Source organism: Sciurus vulgaris (genome assembly GCF_902686455.1).
Source record: "Sciurus vulgaris genome assembly, chromosome: 5".
Taxonomy (NCBI): Eukaryota; Metazoa; Chordata; class Mammalia; order Rodentia; family Sciuridae; genus Sciurus; species Sciurus vulgaris.
In genome coordinates, this window is record NC_136465.1 from 172402740 (window position 1) to 172423935 (window position 21196).

The 21196-nt window shown below is 61.6% G+C and overlaps 1 protein-coding gene across 1 annotated transcript in view; it reads left to right on the plus strand.

Moving 5' to 3' along the window:
• Positions 1-1510: 1510 nt before the first annotated feature.
• Positions 1511-21196, plus strand: part of CACNA1I (calcium voltage-gated channel subunit alpha1 I) — a 109462-nt gene continuing 89776 nt past the window's right edge. The window contains 1 exon segment of the mRNA XM_079141413.1: positions 1511-2558. The gene's annotated coding sequence lies outside the window, so the exon portion shown is untranslated.

Genomic DNA, 21196 nt, shown 5'->3' on the forward strand with positions numbered 1-21196 from the left:
GTAAAGGACGTTTTAGACTCCAAGCTCCGAGCACCTCTGGCCTAGCGATGGCTCTCCCGGTGGGCAGGAGCCTGCTTGTTCGCGGTTCCGTCGGCAGCTCCTAGCCCAGCGCTGGCCTGCAGGAGGCGCGCAGCACCATTCGGTAAATGAGTAGCAAATGAAAAGGGGCGACTGACTTCACTAGGCAAACATGTTCTGAGGGCCTTCTGTACACCTGGCACCATAGCCTGGGACACTGAGATGCCTCAGCTGGTTCTCCCTGGTAGACCTGACGGTCTAACCTTCAGCTAGTGCCCAGGGAGACCACATTAATACAAAATGTACATCCAGGGTCAGGGTCCTGCCTGCTTTCCCCACTTTATAGATTAGAACAAGCTGAGGAGTCAATCCAATGAGGTCACAGGTAGTGCCATGCCTAGGCATCAACACAGACCGAGACTGATTTGGATACTCCTGCACCAGCCACCCAGGGGAGCAGCGCTGTGGTTCTGCATGGGGCCCTGCAAGCCACGGGGACAGGAAAGCCCTTGGAGGATGAGGAGGAACTGACCCTATGTGTGGGTGGAGGATGTTGGAGGCTGGAGGATGCTGTAGGGAGAGCCTTTCCCCTTGACACAGGAGTGCCCCACAGAAGAGGAAGAGGTGACAGGGGCAGAATGGGCTCAAGGGCTGTGCTTTTTAATTTTGTTCCAAGGACCCTGGAACCCAGTCATGTGGTCAGACAGGTGTCTCTTTCTTGCTTATAAAATAACCAAATTGTTTTCATATGTATATTGGTTTTTTTTTTTAAAGTCGTTTAGTTGTAAATGGACACAATACCTTTATTTTATTTATTTCTATGTGGTGCTGAGGATCAAACCCAGTGCCTCACACGTGCTAGGCAAGCGCTCCACCCCTAAGCTACAACCCCAGCCCATGTTTGTTGTTTATTGTCTATTTTCCTGTCCCTGCCCTCCCCTCAGCTCCAGGAGGTCGAGAATTGTTTTACTGTTATACCCCTAGTGCCTGGAACAGTGCTTGGCATATAGTTAGTGCTTCATAAAGGACAGGATGGAGAAAGGATGAGTTTGGAATGCTAGTGGGCAGTTGGCTGGAGATGCCTGGGAGGTTGTGGGCTGTGGGATGTGCCAAGGAGCACACCTCAGCAGGGTAAAGGACGAAGTTGTCTCCTTCAGATGTGGGTTGGTCAGCACGTGGTCCCAGGTGGAGGAATTCTCTGTATTCCAATGTCCCTGGGGCTGGGTGGATCTACCTGGGTCTGGGTGGATCCCTGTCTGTCCCCTGCCCAGCCAGGCACTCGGTGCTCCACCACCCTGGAGGGGAAAGGAACTGATGGATGCAGGGGTGCTGGATGCCATTTCTGCACCTGCACCACTAGGTGGCGCTGCAGGACAGCTTTCTTGCAGTCTTCTGGCGCTGCCCTCTTGAGAACCTCAGCCCCAGCGTGGGGCCAGATCGCCCCTTGGTCTGGGCTGGCTCTTTGCCTCTGGCACTGTATGGCCAGGCTCCTTGTGGTCCTTGTCCTGCAGCCTTTCCTGCTCTGGGTCAGACGTCCCTCCCAGGTCTGGCCAAGATGGGGAAACTGAGGCAGAATCACAGGTTGACTGCTGATGGAAAGAGCACAGAGGACAGCTGGGCACTCAGCACTGGGGGGCGACGGGGCTGTGGGGCCCTAGGCAATCCTTAGCAGAGCGTCGGCTTCCTCTTCTAGGTGAGTGTAGGAGCCTCGTAAGCATCTAGAACAGGGCTGGGGTGTGCTGGTGCCTGGGACCACCCACAGACAGACCTACCCACTGCCGTCCGTGTCCGCCCAATCCAGCAAGAGCCAGGTGGGTGCGGCAGCCTCTCGGGCCGAGTGGGCCACTCCACAGCCTACCTATGGACGCCCACTACCTGCCAGGCTTATTTTGGGTGCTAAGGGTGGGCAGCTGCTTCTTGCTGGTCTCCCTGTGGGGATGGTGGGTCAAGAGGACTCACAGCAGGTCCTGATCCAGGCTGTGTGGCCTTGGGAGAGCTGCTTTACTGCTCTGAGCATCAGTTTCTGCATTGGGTCCCTGCCAGGCCCTGGCTCCACCCCTGGGTGCCCTGGTATGTGCTCAGCTGGGGCCTCTGACCACATAGAGGCGCCATCAGGGTAAGCGGAGTGGTGGGCACCCTCTAGCCCCTGGGGCCCCTGTACCCCATCCCTGTCTTCTTCCTGGCCTTGCGGGACCCAGTTCTGCCTGGGCCCCAGGCTTAGGGGGGCTTCTTCTAGGAGGCCTCCAGTGTGAGCCAGCGTGCGGGTGTCTGCGTGCGAAGGGAAGCAAGCGCAGGAGCTTTTTGAACGGAGAGTTGGGGCACTTGGAGTCCTGGCTTCACTCTGCTTTCTTTGTCCCATCCTTCCCTTCACCTCCTGGTCCTATCTCTGGCTCTCTGGCTCTCGGGTTCTGTCCCTGCCTGCTCTCTGTCCCTGTGCCTCTGTGTCCTCTCTCTCTTCTGCCCACTCCCAAGCTCCTGGCCTCTGACCACCTTCAGATGGAAAGCCAGCTGGAACTTGCAATGGCCTTTTCAGGCCGAGGGTGAGTGCACCTCCCTGCCCCACGCCCGTGCCTCCCTGGCCATCTCGGCTTTGGAGAGCTCAAGGGAACCGCCTCTGCGGATGGGCTCTGGGCCTCCGGGCCTCCGGGCCTCCGGGCCTCTCAGCCTCCCCGGGCCGTCTCCCTCGGCCAGCGGCTCTTTCCTGAGGGTGTTGCTGTGTCTCACCAGGAAGGCTCCAGGCTCCCTTTCTCCTGACCGCCTGTCACCAGGCCATCGCCCCTCCTCCGTTCCACACAGCCACGTTCCCCTGTAGTAGGAGAGGGGCCTTGGCAGGTGGCAGTGCTGGTGGTTTCCAGGGCCTGGGAATGACACAGGGACAGGGCTCACGCAGCTGTGTGCCTGCAAGCATGCCACCTTCCCTCTCTGGGCCTGTCGTCTCCTCTCAGGACTGGCCTTTGAGAAGCATCCTCCAGTTGTCCTCCTGCCGAGGGTGGCAGGCCCAGGCAGGGCTCCTGGCTTGCGGGGTGGTACTCTGGAACCAGCCTGCATAAGTTTAAATCCAGGCTTTGTCACGCGCTAGTTGTATGACCTTGGACAAGTCACATAACCTCTCTGTGCCTCAGTTTCCTCATTTGTGAGTTAGATATGATCGTCCCACCTCACAGTCCCTTGCACTTGAGGATTCGGGCCAAGCCCTTGACATTGAACCGGACACAGACCAGTGATTGCTCGGTGGGACCTGTGCCCACAGCCCTGAGCCAGACCTGCACAAATGTGTGGTGCAGGGTCTCCATGTCCTGGGGTCAGCGCCCTGTAGGTTGGAGGCCACAGAGGACGGCTCAGGGGCCTGGAATTGGAGGACTGTTCAAATGCAGCCTTTGCCATGCACAGCTGTGTGTCCTCAGGGGCTGCACCACCTCTCTGGGCTGGGTGGGGTGGGCGGGGCTCCCGCAGGGTGGAGGAGGGCTCCGCTGGCCGCGTGCTCACCGCCCCGTGAGGCCTGTGTGACCCTGGGGCTTGCTGGGTTCAGGGTGGCACCCCCAGACAGCAGCAGCCCCAGGCCAGCAGCCCCGTGGGGGACCCAAGAGAGGCCCCTTGGCTCCTTTTCCATGAATTTGGAGGTAAGAGGCTGGAAGGAGCCGCTGGGAATTCTCCAGGGAGGTCTGGGATCAGACGGTGATGGGCGGGGGTCAAATGGGGTCTTTTCAGTGGCCCCACCCCTGAGCGGCTGAAGACACAATCTGTACCAGTCGCTGTGTGACGGGGAGCATGCCTTCCCCTCTCAGGCCTCAGGTGCTCCTGGGATGTGGGGGGTGGGTCCCAGTCCTGCCAGGCCCCCAGGGACACTGAAGGGCTGTGGGGAGAGAGGGGTGAACTGGAAGGCTTGAGGCCCCTCAAGCAAAGGCTCCTCTCTCCAGCCCCCTGGCCTCCCGGAGCCTCACCAGCAGAGAGCGGTCAGAGGGGCCACCATAGGCGGGGCCCTTGGAGCCGGGCTCTGGGGACGTGTCCTCACTGTGAAATCTCAAGTAAGTCCCTCTCTGCTCTGGGCCTCAGTGGGGATAGACTATCACCCAGGTGGGGCAGGAGTGCTGTACAGAAGTGACGCTGCAGGGCTTTGGAAGGGGAGCAGTCAGGCCTGGGTTGGTCCTGAGGCCTCAGGGACTCAGGGATGAGGGGGGATTCAGGTTCCCAAGTGGGTAGGTTGGGACTGGAAGGGTTCTATCCCTTTTAGCCTCAGCCCTTTAATTCTAATTATTTTTCCATTAAATTGCCAATTTTCAACACACACCTGGCATGGAGGCCCTGTTGTCTTGGCAACGAGGTGGGGGGGAGGGGCGTGGTCTCCATCTTCTGGCTGGCAGGGCTTGCCTAGAAAGTCCCCTCTCCCTGCCCAGAGCCTCTGGCCGCAGCTGGGGACCCTGCCCCAGGCTGGGTCTTCAGGGGCAGGATGGGGAAACCCTGCACAAACGCCCTTCCTGGCCGTGTTCCCCCCTGTGACCTGGGGATGACAAGCCCTCTCTCGCAGGGTTGTCCTGAGGAGCCAGCACCTCAGCGTCTGGGCCACCGAGGAGGCGGGCTGCCCTCCAGGGTGCTCCCACCCCTCCCGTGTGGACTCCGGCCCTGGGGTCCCTGTCTCCGCTCCAGCTGTGGACAGGAGTGACCCCGCCTGGCTCTCCTCCGGGAGCCTCTATCTTCATGCTGTCCTTTCCTTAGGTCCCTCCTGCCCCCAGTGGAGCACAAACAGGGAAGGACAATTCGGCCGGCAGTAGGGGTGACTCTGAGGAAGTGGTTATGTCCCCTCTGCTCTCTGTCAGGAAGCGCAGATTGGTTTGTCACGTGATTAATCACACGATTGTATTATGCTGCGCTGTTACTCAACTGCTGTAAATGTTCATTCCAACTTTCCAGAACTTCTAGCGCACACCCATTCCTTCAACGATTTCTGATCTTCTATTTTACCTTTTAAGAAAACTCCTTTAGAAATAGCTGAGTATAAATAATAAATTAGCAATTAGGACAAGAGAGAGAGAGAGAGGGAGAGTGAGCGAGCGAGATTGGGCACACGGTTGTTCTGTGCCGACCTTTTAGTCCCTAAGCTTCGGTGATTGTGGCAGCATATGGGGAGCCAGGAGGGAAGGATGTGGTGTACGTGTGGGGTGATGGCTGGAAAGCACTTTTGAGTTTTGAATACTAGGCTGGTAAGAGCACATCCCAGCAAGAGCCAGGGTCCTGCACAAGCTGGAGGCGTGATCATGTGCTCGAATTCTCTCACCGGTCACAGCAGGACATTCCCATCCTCTCCCCTATGCCCACCCAGCAGCCTTGGCCCTTAGGAGGGCACAGGAAATGAGTTCTGGCTGATGAAATGTTGGTGAAGGGGAGGGTGCCATCCCAAGCCTGGCCTGGCCTGGTCTTGAAAGCAACCTTTGCAATCTGTGGCTCATTTTCTTCGCTGCTGTGACCTTGGGAACAGATGTTGTGGGTGACGGGGAACTGTCCAGCCTATAAGCAATAAACCATTGTATTAAAATTCAGAGACTTCAGGGTCTGCTTGTTGTAGCAGTGGAGCCTAACATATCCTGACTAATGTGCCTCTTGGTTCCCTCCTGATAATCCCTGGCGTCCCTCAGGAGGCCACACTGGGCTCTGGGATGTCCTGTGCTTCACAAGGCCCAGAGGCGGGATGAGGAAGGGCAGGCTTTGTCATGGCTTCTGAGTCCTGAGCCTGCGGGGCTGGTCCCCCTGAAGACTCAGTCATCACAGATGCACAAGGCGCAGAAGCCCAGGTCTCTGCTGCCCATCCACCCTGGCCTGGAGCTTGGCTGGAACCCACTGGGCCTGCTCCCCTTCGACCAGACCCTGGGGGCTTCCCCATCTCCGGAGGAGGGAGCCTGAAGGTCCTGCGGTGTCTCAGAGGGGGACTACCAGGAAAGCCGTGTGGGGTGGGGCTCTCTGCCTCCTGCCATGTCCTTCTTAGTAGCTGGGGAGAGTCAACAGGCCCTGAGTCCCCTTTGACCACCCAGAGAAGGCATGAAAGGTCTCACTCTGCTCACCCCATGGGATGGGTCAGCACTGGACGGTTGGGGTTGTCCTTAGGCCCAGAGCTCCCAGCTGGTGTGTCCTGAGGGATGTGGCCAAGGGAGAGTCATGGGATCTCAGAGGAGGAGGTCACGGAGATGGGGCACAAGGCTCCACCGAGGAACCTGCAGGGGCTGGTTCCATTCAACTCCAACCCAGCATATCCTGAGCGTACCCTTGTCCCTCTGTGTGCTGTGGAGAACAGTGGGGCATTCTGCCATCCCCACTGCCCCAGGGTCCAATGGGGGATCCAGGGCACACAGTCACCCTGAGCTGCTGTGACTGGGGCCCATGGGGCTGGAGGAGAGGAGGGGAGGCGGCCCGAGGTCTCAGACACCAGGCCAGCCCTGTGTTCTGAGGGCCCCAATTCACGGAGCCAAGCAGACGAGGATGCAGGCCCCTCACTCACAGCTAAGCGGGCACTTCACACCAGCAGAGTGTTAAAATACGTGGAGGCCCTTAGCCCTGCCCGAGGACAGGGAGCCTCAGGAGGCTTTGGCTTGGGCATTCCTGAGACAGCGCGCACCTGACCGTTACCATGGTGGCTTCCACCTCGGACTCCGGAGCCAGATACCTGGTTCAGATGTGTGACCAGGGACCAGAGGCTTGACCTGCACATGCCTCGGTTTCCTCTTCTGCCTCCGGCTTGGCAGGGCAGGGTCACTCACCAGGGGCAGCTGCTCACATTGCTTGGGACGCTTTCCTGAGCTTCAGCGCTCAGCTCTTCAGCCTCTTCTCTGTCTGCCTGGTAGATGCACAGCACCTACTATGCGTCAGACACTGTTGTTGAATGAACAAATAAGCATCGATTTGCTTAGGTTAGAAAAAATGCGTTGAGCACCTACTATGTGCTGGGGTACCGTTTGATTCAGCATGAGGGCTGCTGAGGCAGTGAGCCAGCCACAGTGTGGCAGAGACGGCAAAGCCCAGGGAGGGACTGGGGCAGCTGGTGTCAGCAGACTCGTGGCGGGTGGGCAGAGGGTCTGGCCGGAGGAAGGGGCGTTTCTTGCTTGTGTGGCTGTGACCTGTCAAAGGGAGGTGGCCGTTTGCTGGCAGCCCACGCCCTGTGAGGACAGACGTAGACTTGAATGTTCCCGTTCAGCTGGGGTCACTGGGTGGGCCTGTGAAGTCAGCCCTGTCTGCAAAATTGCTGCTTGGTGAGGTCCTGCTCCAGAGGCCAGGTGGGGAAACCCCGTCTGAGGACATGGTACCTGGTAGCCTCAGCCCAGGAGGAACTTGGGGTTGCCATCCTGGCCTGGGCCCGGCAGGGTGGGTGCTGGCGGGAGAGGCTCCAGAGAGGCCTGAGCAGCTCCATGGACTCCTCCCTGGGACACGGGCACAGGGAGGTGGAGGAGTCCAGGGACCCAGCTGAGCTCCTGCCGTGGTTTGGGTGCGAGCTCCCGGGTTCAAGCCGGAAGCTTCGGAGGGGGAGTGACAGGACTGGGAAGCTGTGACCTAGTCAGTCCCTTCCGGGCAAGTGGGCTGCTGGGGGCTGGTGGGCAGGTGGGGTGTGGTGCAGGGGAGGGTCACTGGGTAGGGGTCCATCTGCCCCTGTCGCCCTCACTCTGCTTCCTGACCCTGCTGTGAACTGGCAGCTTCCCTCCGCCACACCCGTCCCTTGTGCCTGGGCACACAGGGCGTGGCCCACACAGGCCGCTGCAGGTGGCTCCCAAGCGCCCAGGGCTCAGTCGTGTGCCCGACTCAGGTCCGGTCCCAGAAGTGGCCCCTCCTCTGCCTCAGTCCTCCCTTCAGTCCTCTGCTAGCCAGTGAGAGTCCTTTCAGCCTGGTCCTGGGGAGGGTCAGACCTGGTGCTGGAAGCCAGCCCCCTGGGATCAGCTCCTGGCCATGCCACCTAGTCATTTGAGCAAATGACTTCAGCTTCTGTACCTTGGTTTCCTGTTCTGTGAAGTGCGCTCAGTGAAAGTGACTGGCCCGCAGGTGGCCTGGGGTCCAGGGAGCGGGTTCTGAGTGCTTCTGAACATGCTCTTGCGTCTTCGGTGCCTGTGCCAGTCAGCGTCCATCTCTAAGGCGAACGCCCGCGATGATCAGCTTGAGAAGAGGAAAAGTTGACTTGGCTATGAGTTTTGGAGGTTTCTGTCCAGGACCGCCTGGCCCTGTGGCTTCGGGCACCTGGTGTCCCAGTGCATCACGGCAGTGCTGTATGATTGCTCGTCTCAGGACCAGTACAAAAATGCAGGAGACTGGTGTCCCACGGTCCCCTCAGGCCGCACCCCCAATGACCTGAGGAACTTCCACGGGGTCCCACCTCCCTCCTCTCCCTCTCTGTCTCTCTCCCTCTCCCTCTCGGCACATGCTAGGCAGGTGCTCTACCATTGAAGCACGTCCGGCCGTTTTTATTCACTAGGTTGCCCAGGCTCCCGGCCTCCTGAGCGTCTGTGGCTGCCTGTGTGCTCCGCACCTGGCTGGGCCCCGCCTCTTAAAGTCCCCACCACTGCCCAGTAGTGCCACGTGGGGAGCCAAGCCTAAGACACATGGACCTTGGGGACATTTCAGATCCAAACAGTGGGGACGACTGCCCTCCCATAAAGTCTCTCAGTGACAGGTGTGTCCCCACACTTGGGCTGTGACACTGTGTCTGACCCATTTGGCGGGTGTGGAGATTGAGACCGGAAGCTGCTCAGAGCAGTAGAGAGGCTGGGGCTGGCAGTCAGCCCTGGCGGGAGTTTGCGCTTCTCCCTTGGTGGGCCTTTGGGGACACCTCTCCTTCCTGTGCCTGTGTCCCCACCGGGGGATCAACCTCACCGTGCCAGGCTCTGCAGGACCTTCAGCCAGGTGGCTGACTTTGCTGGGCTTCAGGTGGGTGGAGAGAGAGGCAGCTGCCGCCCAGGGTGACCATGACATGGGTGGAGATGGGAGACGCGCCAAGACCAGGGCCTGGGCATGAGGCACACGCGAGAAGCGTTGGCCGTGGTTTTACTTATCATCCTGTGGTGCCGGGGACTCCGCCAGAGCCTCGCGTGCGCCTGGCAAGGGTTCTGCCACTGAGCCAGGCCCCACGCCCTCCCAACGTGCAGACGCTTTCAGGAGGTCTCAGCCCCTAGTGTCCAGCAGGGGTGACAGGGGTGAGACCTCTATGCAGGTGGAGTCGTGGGCAGGGCCCCCACGGAGCAGAGGAAAATGGCCCCTCTCCTCTCCTCCCTCCGTCTCGGGAACCACGGAGCCGGCCTCAGACTCACAGGCCTTTAGAGGCCCGATGAATCACACATGTAATTTAATTAGGGCTCCTTGGTTATTTGCAGGCCAGGATCCTCTGGCAGGTGGGGCAGGGGAGGCTGGAGGTGGGGCCGTCTGAGTCCGGAGGTCCTCTCCTGAGGGGCCCTGGGGAGAGCACTGGCTCCCTTCCTGCCTCAGCCTCTTCAGAAGGACCTCGTAGTCTCCCTGACAAACCTGCACCCTGTGCAGGCCCCTCTCCTCTCTCAGCCTCGGTTTCCTCATCTGCACAATGAGACAAAGCCAGGAGGGGCGAGGCGGTGGGAGGGAGGAGCCCGAGCACCGTCCCTAGGGCTGCCTGAGGCAGTAAGTCTCTACCTAAAGGCCTGGAGAACCCTTGACACCCCTGAGGGCTTCCCCCTGAGGACCCAGCTGGCACCCCACCCTAGTCCTCAGACATGTACCGCAGTGTTTCTCTCATGTGGAGGGAAAGGAAGTGAATGAGCTGTGGTGGTTCCTGCTCTTTAGACGCTCCCTGTCCAGTGGGGGAAGACCGAGGAGCTGGGCCCCAAAGGAGAAAGGGAAAAGGGAGGCAGCTCAGCTTGTGGGCACAGTATGTGCAAAGGTCCTGGGGCAGGAGACAGGGTGGGGTGGGGGAACTGACCACTGGGCTGCAGGGCTGTGCCAGGGAATGGGGCTTGAGAGCCCAGTGTGTGATGGGGAAGGAGTGGTTGGCACTCTGCTATGTTCCCAAAGGAAAACAAATTTTGAAGCTGTTGGGAGTAATGAAACGCCACGTACCCTGGGAACCAGAAGCCGCAACTCTGCTTGTTCCATGACAGCGTGAAAACTCACAACCTTTTTATCAAGATGGGGAAAACACAGGAATGACTAGGAGCGCTTTGGTTGGGCCGATCTGGGTGCCATGCTCCAGACGGCTCAGTCCCGCCCTCCGCCTGGGTCCCTTGTGCGTCAAACTTGCCCAGCTTCAGGGAGTCTGCTTGAGTTCCCGGGTTTGTCAGCCACGTTGGCTGGTGGTGTTTTTCTTGGTCACTGTAGTTATTGGAAAATGATGTCAAAGGAGAAATCACTCTCCCTGAGAGTGCCTGGCTGGCTTCCGGCTCTCCCTGTCTTGGTCTCTTCCCGTCTCTCCTCCCACTCCCCCCGGGTGTGGCTGAGCGGGGAGAGGTCGGGCCTGCCCAGGGCTGGGGCGCAAGGGCTCAGTACCACGGACAGCGACAGAGCTTCCCAAGGCGCCTGGTCAGGCGGCAAAGGGCCTTGAATGCCCCGCTCAGGGAGCCGGGCTGGGTTGGCGGGGAGGCGGGTGATGTCAGAGGAGCTCCCTGTGGGTCCAGAGATGATGGGCCACCAGAACGTTCTCCCTGGTTCCCAAGGCCTGGATCGCCCCGTGCCAGGGCCTGCCTCAGTTCGTGTGCATGGAGAAAGGGAAAGGCCTTGGCTCTTGCCCTGTGCCCCCTGCTGGCTCTCCGGTGCTCAGCTCCCCCAGGCGTCCCCCACCCGCAGGAGGCCCTGGCAGCCGCAGTGGGCTTTGGCCTGGCTGGTCTCCCGCATGCAGTGTGACCTTGGCAGGCATGGTGCCCTCCCACCCCAACTCCTGGCTCCCCAAAGGGGCCGTCTGGGTCATGCTCTTCCTGAGCTGGGAGCCGGACCCCACGGTCAGCTACACACCACGAGAGCTCCGCAGGACTGGGCCAGGGCTGGTGGCCGCGGGAGGAGGGGCTGGCGTGCGTGGCGGGGAGGCGGGTGGGGGAGCACGGAGCTGCTGGCCCGGAACAGAAGAGCCCCTTCCCGTATATTTAGCTCGAGGAGGTATATAAACAGCAACCCGGAGCCGCTCGGCTCCCCCCGCGTGACTCATCTCTGCGCTGCAGCTAAAGTTAGGCTCCAATCACCGGCTCCGCGCTCCCTCCTCCTCCCCGGCCCCCCTCCGGCTTCTTCCCATCTCTCTCCCTTCTCTCCTCCTTCCTCCTCCTCGATGCGCTGAACTCGCTTCTCCCCACGAGCCGGTCCCTGGCCTCTGTCTCGCCCCGCTTCCCATCTTCCTTCTCTGACTGACACCTCCCGGGTGCACGTGGGGAAGGGCCATCTGCACTTGTGCCCGTGCGAGTGTGAACTTGGCACTAGGCGTGTGTCTTGTGCTTGAGGAGCGCCAAGGGATCCGCGGGGCTCAGCGCCTGGCGGGGGCCGAGCTCTCGGGGGCACTGGTGTCTGGGGTGCGTGGAGCGCCTCTGGTGTTCCTGGGTCTGTGCGAGTTCGTGTTTGTGTCCGTGTGCCCACACGCGTGAGGTGTGTGTCAGTGTGTGTCTTCTCCTTTGGGGAACAGCTTTGTGCCCTAGAAGTGAGCGCTCTGGTTAAGAGCCCCCTGTTCTCCCTGGAGGGTGGGGGTGGGGGTCCCCAGACCTCTGCAGGATCCAGGCTGACTGGACCTGGGTGGGCAGGAGGGAGTGCGGGGTGGGCAGGCTTGGCTCCGGGCTCTGCCACTGTCTGTCGTGTGGTCTCGGCCGTTTCTTTGCCTCTCTGGACTCTTGCTTCTACATCTGCCAGAGGAGCACAAAGACCCAGCTCACCTCCCGAGACTGGGCAGGACAGGGGCCAGGAACTCACGGTGCGGGGGCAGCTGGGTGGTATGCGGCGTGGGTTAGCGGGGACATCTGAGCCCTTGGTCAAGTCCCTGCTCTTCTCCCTCCATGGGGTCAGCTCCAGCACTCATTTATCATCAGTGTGGACTTTCAAACAGTTGGAGGCTGGCCTCCCCACGAAGGCGGCCTCCTTCCTGATCCATACGCGGCCACTCCCACCCTTCAGCACCTCCTGAAAGCCAGGCTCTGCAGGAAGCCCCCAGGTCCCGCTGAGGGTGGGCTCAGCCCCCTCCAGTCCTGGGGCCGCTTGCACAGCACCCCTGCTGTGCCCACATGAAGGGACGTCTGGAGAGGCTCTGTGGGAGGGTACGGAGTGGGGAGAGAGGTGCGGATGGCGGCGGGGGGGCATGCTGGTGTCAGCCAAGGCCCTGCTCACCTGGACTGGGCCTTGGCTGGGTGGGGGGCCCGGGTGCCAGCCCTTCACAGTGGGGACCTGGAAGCTGCTGAGGAAGCACAGTCCCCAGCCTGGTGCATGCCACGCTGGCTGCCCTGGCGGGCTGTTCCCTGCACAGCGGTCAGGGCTGTCTTTTTAGTTTTTGAGTCAGCTCATGTCCCTGACCATCTCATTCCAAGTGACAAGCCGGCTGGAGGGGCAGCTCAGGGTAGAGCACAGGCTTTGCAGGCCTGAGACCCTTGGTGTTCAGTCCCCAGCTTCCAGAGAGTAAAGGAGTGGCAGCCCCGCTGTCCCCATCCTGCCCGTCTCTCTGCCTCCTGTCCCGTCCAGGCTGGTCACCTTCGAGCCGACCCACCCGACGTGCCCTGTAGCTCACCTGTTCACCGTGTGTATTTTTTGACCCCACGTTGAAGGTATGAGCTCAGCTGGGTCCAGGACTTGCCTTTGTCCCTGCTGTCCCCAGGGCCTAGATCTGTGCCTGGCAAGACCCAGTAAGTGACACAGCCAGGGACCCCCAAGTGGGACTGGCGAGGTCCCAAGAGGTGACCTCTGGGCCTGCTGCCGGGGTGCTCTCCATGGAGCCCAGGGGGCCTGCTTCCCACCCACCCAAGATCATGGTCAGCCCAGGGCTGGGCTGGGGGCTATCTCCCCAAATCCAGAGTCAGCGCAGGCATGGAGCTGGCCTCGGCATGGAACTGGGCTCAGGACCCTCTGTGGGGGCTCCAGGTTTTTGGTCTTGTTTCTATGGTGCTGGGGTTTGAGCCTGCGCCCTGTGGGGGTTCAGTGTTAACCTAGGTGGAAGCTCAGAGGAAGCCCGGAGGAAGCCACTGCAGCCCCATGATGGACTCCAGAGGTGCCGGGAGGGAGTCTGAGGGGCCGCCCAGCCCCTCTGCACCAAGCTAGCCTGTGTGCTGCAGTGCCTGCCAGGAGCTGCCAGGGCTCACAGTGGCCACCGAGGGGCAACCGATCGGCCCCCAGCCCAGGGCTGCTCCCCGCCTGCAGCCCTCAAACGTCTCTCCTTGGTGGTGACATTGGAGGTGGCTTCCTAGAGGCCAGCCTGCCAGGTTTCAGCCTTTGTCCAGCTGAGGATAAAAGGGACAGTGGCCACTGATTCTCCTGCAGGCAGCAGGAGCGCAGAGAGAAGGGTCGAGGAGCAGCACATGTGCGTCAGGGGCTTACACATGGTGGGGGCAGACGGGCAGAGAGGGACACACCCCACCGGCAGAGAGGAGGCAGAGAATGGTCTGGAGGAGGGACAGGGAAGAGCCAGAGGCAGCCAGGGACAGGAACGGTAGGGAGAGAAGGAGCAGGGGTCAGAGTGGCCCCACCCAGCGGCCTTTTCTCTCCTTGCTGTCCACCCTCTGGTTCCGAGGCTCCTGGCTCAGGGGTGGGCTCTCCTCCTCACCAGCTGTTCGCTCTCCGGCGGGGCTGACCTTGGAGCGCGCCCGGCACACTCTCCAGGCCTCAGGCTCCTGGGGACTCGGCTCCCTCCACTGAGCTTCAGCGGCCCACAGTCCCACGCCTGGTGCACAGAAGACTAAGGACAGCATCGCTTGGCCCCCCACCGTGACCTCCGCGTGGTGTCACCAGTTTCCTTCAGTAAAGCCAGCCTGGAAATGACCACCATGGAGCTGGAATCCAAGAAACGAACCCAGCAAACATTCAGCACCTACTGAATGCCAAAGTCCGTGATGCCGTGAGGCATAGAGGGGACCATGTGCCATCTGCCAAGCACCTGTCGGGGGCGGGGGCTTCTGGGCGGGGCTGGGGCCAGTCCTCCGGGGGGCTTCTCTCTGACATTTCGGCCTCCACCACCCACCTGCCAGTGGCAGACTATTGGCGCATCCCACACCCCGTCCAGATGCGTCCAGGCTGGTCCTCTGAGCGCCATCCAGAAGCTTCGAGGGCGTCCATACCTCTTTTGGCTGAGTCAGGGATCTGAGGTTCCCACATCTGTCCCCCTCTGCCCTCTGCCCCCTCCCCAGCCTTCTGTCCTGGGCAGGTGGGACAAGGGTCTCTCTCTCTCTCTTTCACACACACACACACACACACACACACACTCACACCCGCTCACTCTGCCACAGAAACCTATTTCTGCTGCTCTGCCGCCCCGGGCAGTTCACACCAATCTCTGAATCTGGCCTCTCTGGGGGGCAGTCCTCAAGCCCTGTCCCCTGGGACAGTGGGGGTCACGTGAGCTAATAAAGTAAGTGGGTCCTGCCAGCACGGGGGGGCTCCCTGGTCCTCGGCTGGAGTGCAGCCGTGCACGCCCCTCCTGCCCCATGGGATTCCTGCAGACCCCAGCCTTCTTGGGTGCTCTGGCTTTGACCTTGGCCCAGGTGCCAGGTGGACGGCCTGACCTGCCAGGGCTGCTCTCATCCTCCCTTCTTCTGTGATCCTGGGGTTGGACCAGGGGCGCCCCACCATAGAGCTACACCACAGTCCTCTTCCTTTTTAATTGAGATAGGGTCTCGCAAAGCGGCTGAGGCTGGCCTCCACCTTGCCACCCTCCACCCACCTGCCTCTCCTCACCGTCACGGCATCCAGCCTCGTCTCCTGTCTTGACAGACACACCCAGAGAGCCCCATGGCACCAGGCCCTGTGCGCCTGGCAGACTCTCCGGGGACTTGGTGGGGAGGGGGCTGGTGCTGCTGCCCTGGCCCTCGGGGAGCCTCTCCGACTTGCCCTGCAGGCTGGCCTCCTGGGTCCTCTTCTCCCTGCGCCTGCTCTCCAGGTGTCGCCTGGCTTCCCACCTTCCTCCTGAAGAACGCCCATAACCCTCCAGTCGGGCCAGCCGGACCTCTCTGAGCGCATCCGGGTGCCCCGGGGGTGGGGTTCAGCCTGCCTGTCACACGGGGAGCCCGCCCCGCCCTGCTCCGCCGCCTGGGCACTTCCAGGCCTTCCGTCTGGGAACGCCCTCCAGCCCTGCTCGGCCTTTGGGAGGGGGTGTTGGGGACGGGACACAGGCCCTTGAGCAGGCCAGGCAGGTGGGCTGCCGGGACCCACGCCCCCAGCCCCGGGGCGGGCGTTCTGGTTCTTGGTTTCCCCTGGCCCAGTGCAGGGTCGCCTGGGTGCCGGGCTCCTGTCAGGGTGGTTCGTAGGCGTCCAGCACAGCTCTGCTTGGAGAACGGGGTCTCGAGGACCTAAGGGAGCGTTCTTTCTCCATGTCCCAGACACAGGTGCTCTCTCAGGGAACTGAGTGTGTATCTTGGATTAGGCTGCTCCTTTGATCAGGTTCTCAGTTTGGAATCCTGGAAACCTTGAAATTTAGAGCGTTTGAGTCTTAGAATCCAGAATCCTAGTTCAGAGTACACACCCCCAGAATTCAGATCCCAGCTCTGCTGCTTATTAGTTGTGTGACCTTGAGTGAGTTACCTAACCTCTCTGTGCCAATGGTTCCTCATCTGTAAAATAGCAGCAACAATTTTGTAAGATGTGTTCAGGATTAAAAGTGTTAATATTTGTCACGGGCTTACACCAGGGCCAGGCACAGATAACTCATCTGTGAGCATTTAAGAAATCATCAGTGTGGATTCTGAGGATGTTGAGATCTTTACCTTTGTGCTCTTGGGATCTTCAGTCTAGAAGAGACCTCGCCTCACGTTCTCGGGCAGGAAGCCTGCCCCAGCTTCCCTAGGGGCAGATGTCACTGGGGAGGGTGGGGTGGGTGTCAGAGGAGGTGAGAGGGAGTCCGTCCCAGCTGTCAGGGGTGGAGTAGGGGGTCCAGGCTGAGGTCCCCTCCACCCTCTCCTGGCAGGGACCCAGCAGGCCTGGAGGGGCCTGGTGAGCGTGTGAGGCTGATGCAGCCTTTGCAAATACCAGCCTCAACATAAATAGCAATAATGAATAAATGGAGCTCCCGCAGTCAGCCAGCGCCTCCGGGAGGGACCGCCCAGCCTTCCCGCCTGCCTGTGTGGAGTCACATGCCCATCCCCCAGCAGGACGGACCCTCCCTCCTCCCTACTTCATGACTTTTTGTCTGTCTGCACCCTCTGTGTCCACGGGACCCACTCACTGTCCTGTAGGGTGGGGTGGGTGAACTAGTGGACAACTAAGGCTTTAATTGAAGCATAAAGCATTCAGGTTAGATATAAAGTAGGACTTTCAGTGTCGATACTTACAGGAGGCTGGGGAGGGAGGTTAGTCTTGCTGGGAGAGGGACGGGAGAATCATTTCTGCTCAAATACAAGGAACTTTGTTCAGAGCTGCTCAAGAGGTGGTGAGACCTGAGTCACCCCTGACATGCAAGCGGGGCAGGGTGGCCCCTTGGGGGCTGCAGCTGAAGAGCCTAGACTGAGGGTTCACCACCGATGGCTTCTCAAGGTCCCGGGAAGCATCTGAGTCTAGAGGAACGTAGCTGCAGGAGAATGGGGAGTGAGCGAGCAATGACTGGTGTCTGTTCGGTCCTCAGACCAGATCTCCTCCACCCTCTGGCCTGGGGCTTTTCAGCTGCACCTCCAGCTGGTCAGGGCGTGGAGCACCTGCTGCGCCACTTCGCTTCTGCCTCTGTGACTCTCCTGATGCTGTGGTCCCTCCTCCCTGATCTGCTTGCAATCCTGTGCAAGCCTGTAAGGCTCAGTTCAAGTATTGCACCCTTGATGAGACTGTTCCTGAAGCCCACGCTGATCTGAAATCCACTTATCCAACTGGGGACGCCTTCTGACCTGTTCGATTCGCACCTGCAGGACATCTGGTGGCCTCCTGTGTACTTGCAAGACCTCACATTGTGGTCTGTTACCAAGGGTTGTTCAGTTACAAACGTCTGTCTTGTCTCCCTGGACAGAATTAAAGATAGTGAGGGACAAAAGTTTGTTGAGCAACTACTATGGGCCAGGCCCTGTCCTAAGTCCTTCAGAGACTATTTGCACGTTGGGAATGTGAATTTTTATCCCCATTCCATAGCTGAGGGACCTGAGGTCCAGAGGTTCTGGGGCTTGCCCGCTACCCTCAGTCAGGAAATGGGAGAGTGAGGATCAACCAGCTTCCTGGAGCGGCCTCGTCTGTGAGAACCGCAGCCCCAGGGCTCGCCTTGGGGTCCCCGCCAGAGCGCTCCCCCATGTATTCTGTTCTCCGGGAAGGGGGGAAGGGCTGAGCTGGTGACCAGTGTGGAGAGACCCCTGGCAGTGCTTAGGAACGCTGAGTCACGCTGGGGGCTGCTGCTTACCTGCAGAGTAACCTTGGCTGGGTGGCTCATTTCTGGGTTTTTTTTTTTTTTTTTTTTTTTTTTTTTAAAGCTGCGCCTAAAACTCAACAGCAGCTGTTCTTTTTTTTTTTTTTCCAAATGTTGATAGACCTTTATTTTATTCATTTATTTATACGCGGTGCTGGGAATAGAACCCAGTGCCTCACACATGCTGGGCAAATGCTCTGCCACTGAGCCATAACCCGGCCCTGGACTTGGTTTTATCATCAATAAAATGGAGGCAAAGTGTAGAATTCCAGGAGGTGCCGGACATATAATAGATGCTCACTAAATGCGTGGGGCGCCGCAGGACAGTGTCTTGGGAGGCTCTTGGAGCCTCTCATTTGTTTGACTGGGTTCAGATGATCCAACAAAAGGCGATCATAACCTTGAACACCCCCCTGCCCTCAAATGGTAACCCTGAGGGAGAGAGGAAGGGAGACCCTGTCCAGGGCATGGGATCGGGGAATTGGCCCTTCAAAGGCCAGGGCGGTGCCAGTTTCCTGGAGAGGACGGCCCGCGGTTGCGGGAGGCTGAGCAGACCCTGGCAGCGGGAGAAGGCCGCATCTGTCTTACCTGGACCCTCCAGGAAGCCTTCCTGTCGGAGGCGGCCTTCCTAAGCCTCCGTGGCTGGAAGAAAGGTGTGAATGAGAAGTGGGGGGACGTGGGCGGCTGGCGACCTCTGGAGGGGTTCTGGCTCAGCCCCGCTGCCAGGAGCTGGCGGACTCGCGCGGGTGGCCCCTCGCGGGACCGGGGGGGGGGCCCTCGCGTCTCGGAGACACCGGGAGTGTGGGAGCCCACTCAGCGCCTGGGTCATCGGTAGGGCTCCCCTTTTTACGCGTGACGCAGTCCCAGGCCGCGGGGTCAGGACCCTCCCCTGGGCGCGACCCCGGATTTTAAGGAGGTGGCCGCGGCCCGGGGCTTCCTGCCCCGGGGAGGGTGCTCACCGGCCGCCGCCGTCACTCAGTCTGTCGCCTCCACGCCTCCCCCTCCAGCGTCCCGCGCCTGCAGCTTTCCCCGAAGACATTTGGTGTCAGTATAAGGACGGCTTTTCCTCGCACGCGGCGCGGCTCGGTCTCGCCGCCGCCGCACGTCCCCGCACCGCCAGGCGCTCCGGCTCCTCCGCAGCCCCCGCCGCGCAGACCCCGCGCCTCCAGCCCGGGCCGGGGGCGCCCTCCGCGCAGGGGCGGCCGGGGACGCGGCCGACCCCGGCCCCGCGCGCCGCCCCTCCCGGGCACTTGTCACCGCTCGGCCGGGCCCCGCGCCCCCGCCCCCGGCCCGGAGCGCCGCCCGCCGCCGCCGCGCGCCAACTCCGCTCGGCCCGCGCCCCCGTCCCCGTCCCCGCCGCCGCGCCCCGCCATGGCCCGGAGACCCGGGCCCGCCGCCCCGCGCCCGCCGCCCCCCGCGCCCCAGGGGCTCCGCTGAGCGGCATCGGAGGGCCCGGCCGGCGGGGCGGGGGTCCCGCCCGATCGCCCGCTCCGGGGGACGCGACGCCCCGCGCCTGCAGCCTGGACCACCCCGCTGCCCGGCCACGTCCATGCCAAGGTAGGTGGCGGTGGGGCGGGGGCGGGGGACCGGGCGAGGGTTCCGCGCCGCCGCCGGTTCTTGGCGCGTCGGCCGCTGGTTGATGGATCGCTTTATTTCGGGGGCCAGTGTCCCCACCCGCGCGTGCCCATCAGGTGGGCCCGGGCCCGCGCCTGGGGGCCCTGCCCTGGGAGGAAGGACGGGGAACTTTGACCGGGCCCCTCTCCAAGGCCACGAAAGTTCTCTCGTGCCAACACCGAGCCCAAAGCCGGCCGAGTCAGCGCTGCAGAAATTTATTCAACAAGTCAGGCTGCCGGCGGTGGCCCGGCTGTCTGTCTGTCTGTCGGGCTGCCCCTCTGCTGCTGCAGTTCTGCGACCAGCGGGACCAGAGCAGGTGCCAGCGTCCGGAGCCGGAGTGTTGGCGGAGGGAGAGCGGCAGCGGGGTGGAGTGGGGGAAGCCGGCAGGGCTGAACTTTCCTCCAGGCCCGGGGGCGGAGGGCCCCCTCCTTGGCCAGTCCCCCAGCAGCGCCATGCTGCACCGCAGGAGCCAGGCCAGGGTCGGAGCGGGGACTCCAGGGGCTGGAAGGGATCCTCGGCGCGCTGGAGGTGGTTATATAATGAGTATTTATGATGATTAGGTTTTAATTGTCAGCTGGGTGGCGAGTGGGGGGTGGGGACACGAGGTGGTGGTGGTGGGGGGGAGGCCTCTTTTGGGGGCTGTCACAATGCCTGGGGGAGGGGGCTTCGGATGGGCCCAGGATGAGGCATCCCCAGTCCTGCTGTGTGTCTCTTCTTGGTCAGGATCCTGGGGGCTTCTGAGAAGAGGGTCTGAGACTCCTGCACTATATTCTGGCCTTGGGAATTTGTGTTCTGGGGCCAGGTGTGTGTGAGAGAGAGAGAGGGAGAGGGAGAGACCAGACTGCGTGTGTCTGTGTGGTGTGGTGGGTCTGATTTGCCTGCGAGTGTCCTGAGCTGGAGGGCTCAGGTTGGCCTGGGCAGGCGGTTAGCCTGTGTGTCCCTCACTGCCTGGGGCATCTGACCCTTAGACCCTGGCACTTCCTAGGGACCAGGATGCTGGACAGACAGAAGTGTGGGTCCCTGGCCTGGTGCAGGAAAGGGCTTGGTGGGGAGTCTGGCCTGCCTCCGCTGCTGTGGGGCCACCTCTCAGATCAAGTCGCCCCTCAGCCCCAAGGACCTCTGGCTGTGGAATCTCTCGTCTTCCCCCCCAGGACAAACTTTCTGTTTAGGCTCCAGGTCCCAGGACTGAACTGGGCACTTGGCAGGCGTCTAGGGCCCTGCCTTTCCCCTCTGTCTCAGCCATCACCTCGGAGTCCTGGGGAGGGGATGCCAGACAGTCTGGGGGAGGGGGAGGATGGGAAGAGGGTATGCTGAGCAGAGCTGGGCTGGACCGGCACCGCGCAGGTGAGCCTCCCACGGTGAGCCTCCCACGCCCTGGGAGGCCCGCGCCACCTCTTGTCCCAGCTCTCGCCTGCTGGCTGCTGAGAGCATCTCCTGCCTGCCGGCCCCGGGATGGGCAGCTGGGGGAGGGGCTGCAAGCCGCTGGACGCCCCGCCCCTTTCCTTGGACCAAGGGCCCCTGGGCCCCACTCCCCAGTTCCCGCCTCGCCTCTCCCACTCTGTTCCTGCTGCTTCCCAAGGGTTGGGGCTGCCAGGGCAGCTCGCAGGCCCACCAGGGGGCGCCAGGCAGTCCCCGCAGCCCACGGGTTGACTCCCCTTGACCTTGGGTGGGCGGTGGGGGCGGAGATTGCTGGGAGGAGCCCCTGCGCACCCACCCTCCCTCGCTGGCGCCACGAGCCGCGCCGAGCCAGGGGCTCCCAGGACCCGGCGCGGTGCAGCCTGTTTGTGGTTCTGGGCCCAGAGCCCCACCCTGCGGGCCGCCACCCTCGCCTCCCTACGCGTCCCCGTCGTCAGCCTCGCTCTCCTGCCCTCTGTGCCACCCTCGCCCTGCCAGCCAGGTGTGGCTCCTGGCCCCAGCCCCCAGCGCAGCTGCTCCTGGCCCGCTCGCCCCTCCCCCGCGTGGCCCCCATGGCCTGAGCTTTCGGAGGTGGGGAGAGGGCTCCTGTGCGTCCCTTGATCCGCGACGTCGCCCCTTGGCTGCCTTGCTTCGGATTCCCCCGCCCTGCACTTGGGTGCTTGAGAACTATGTCTG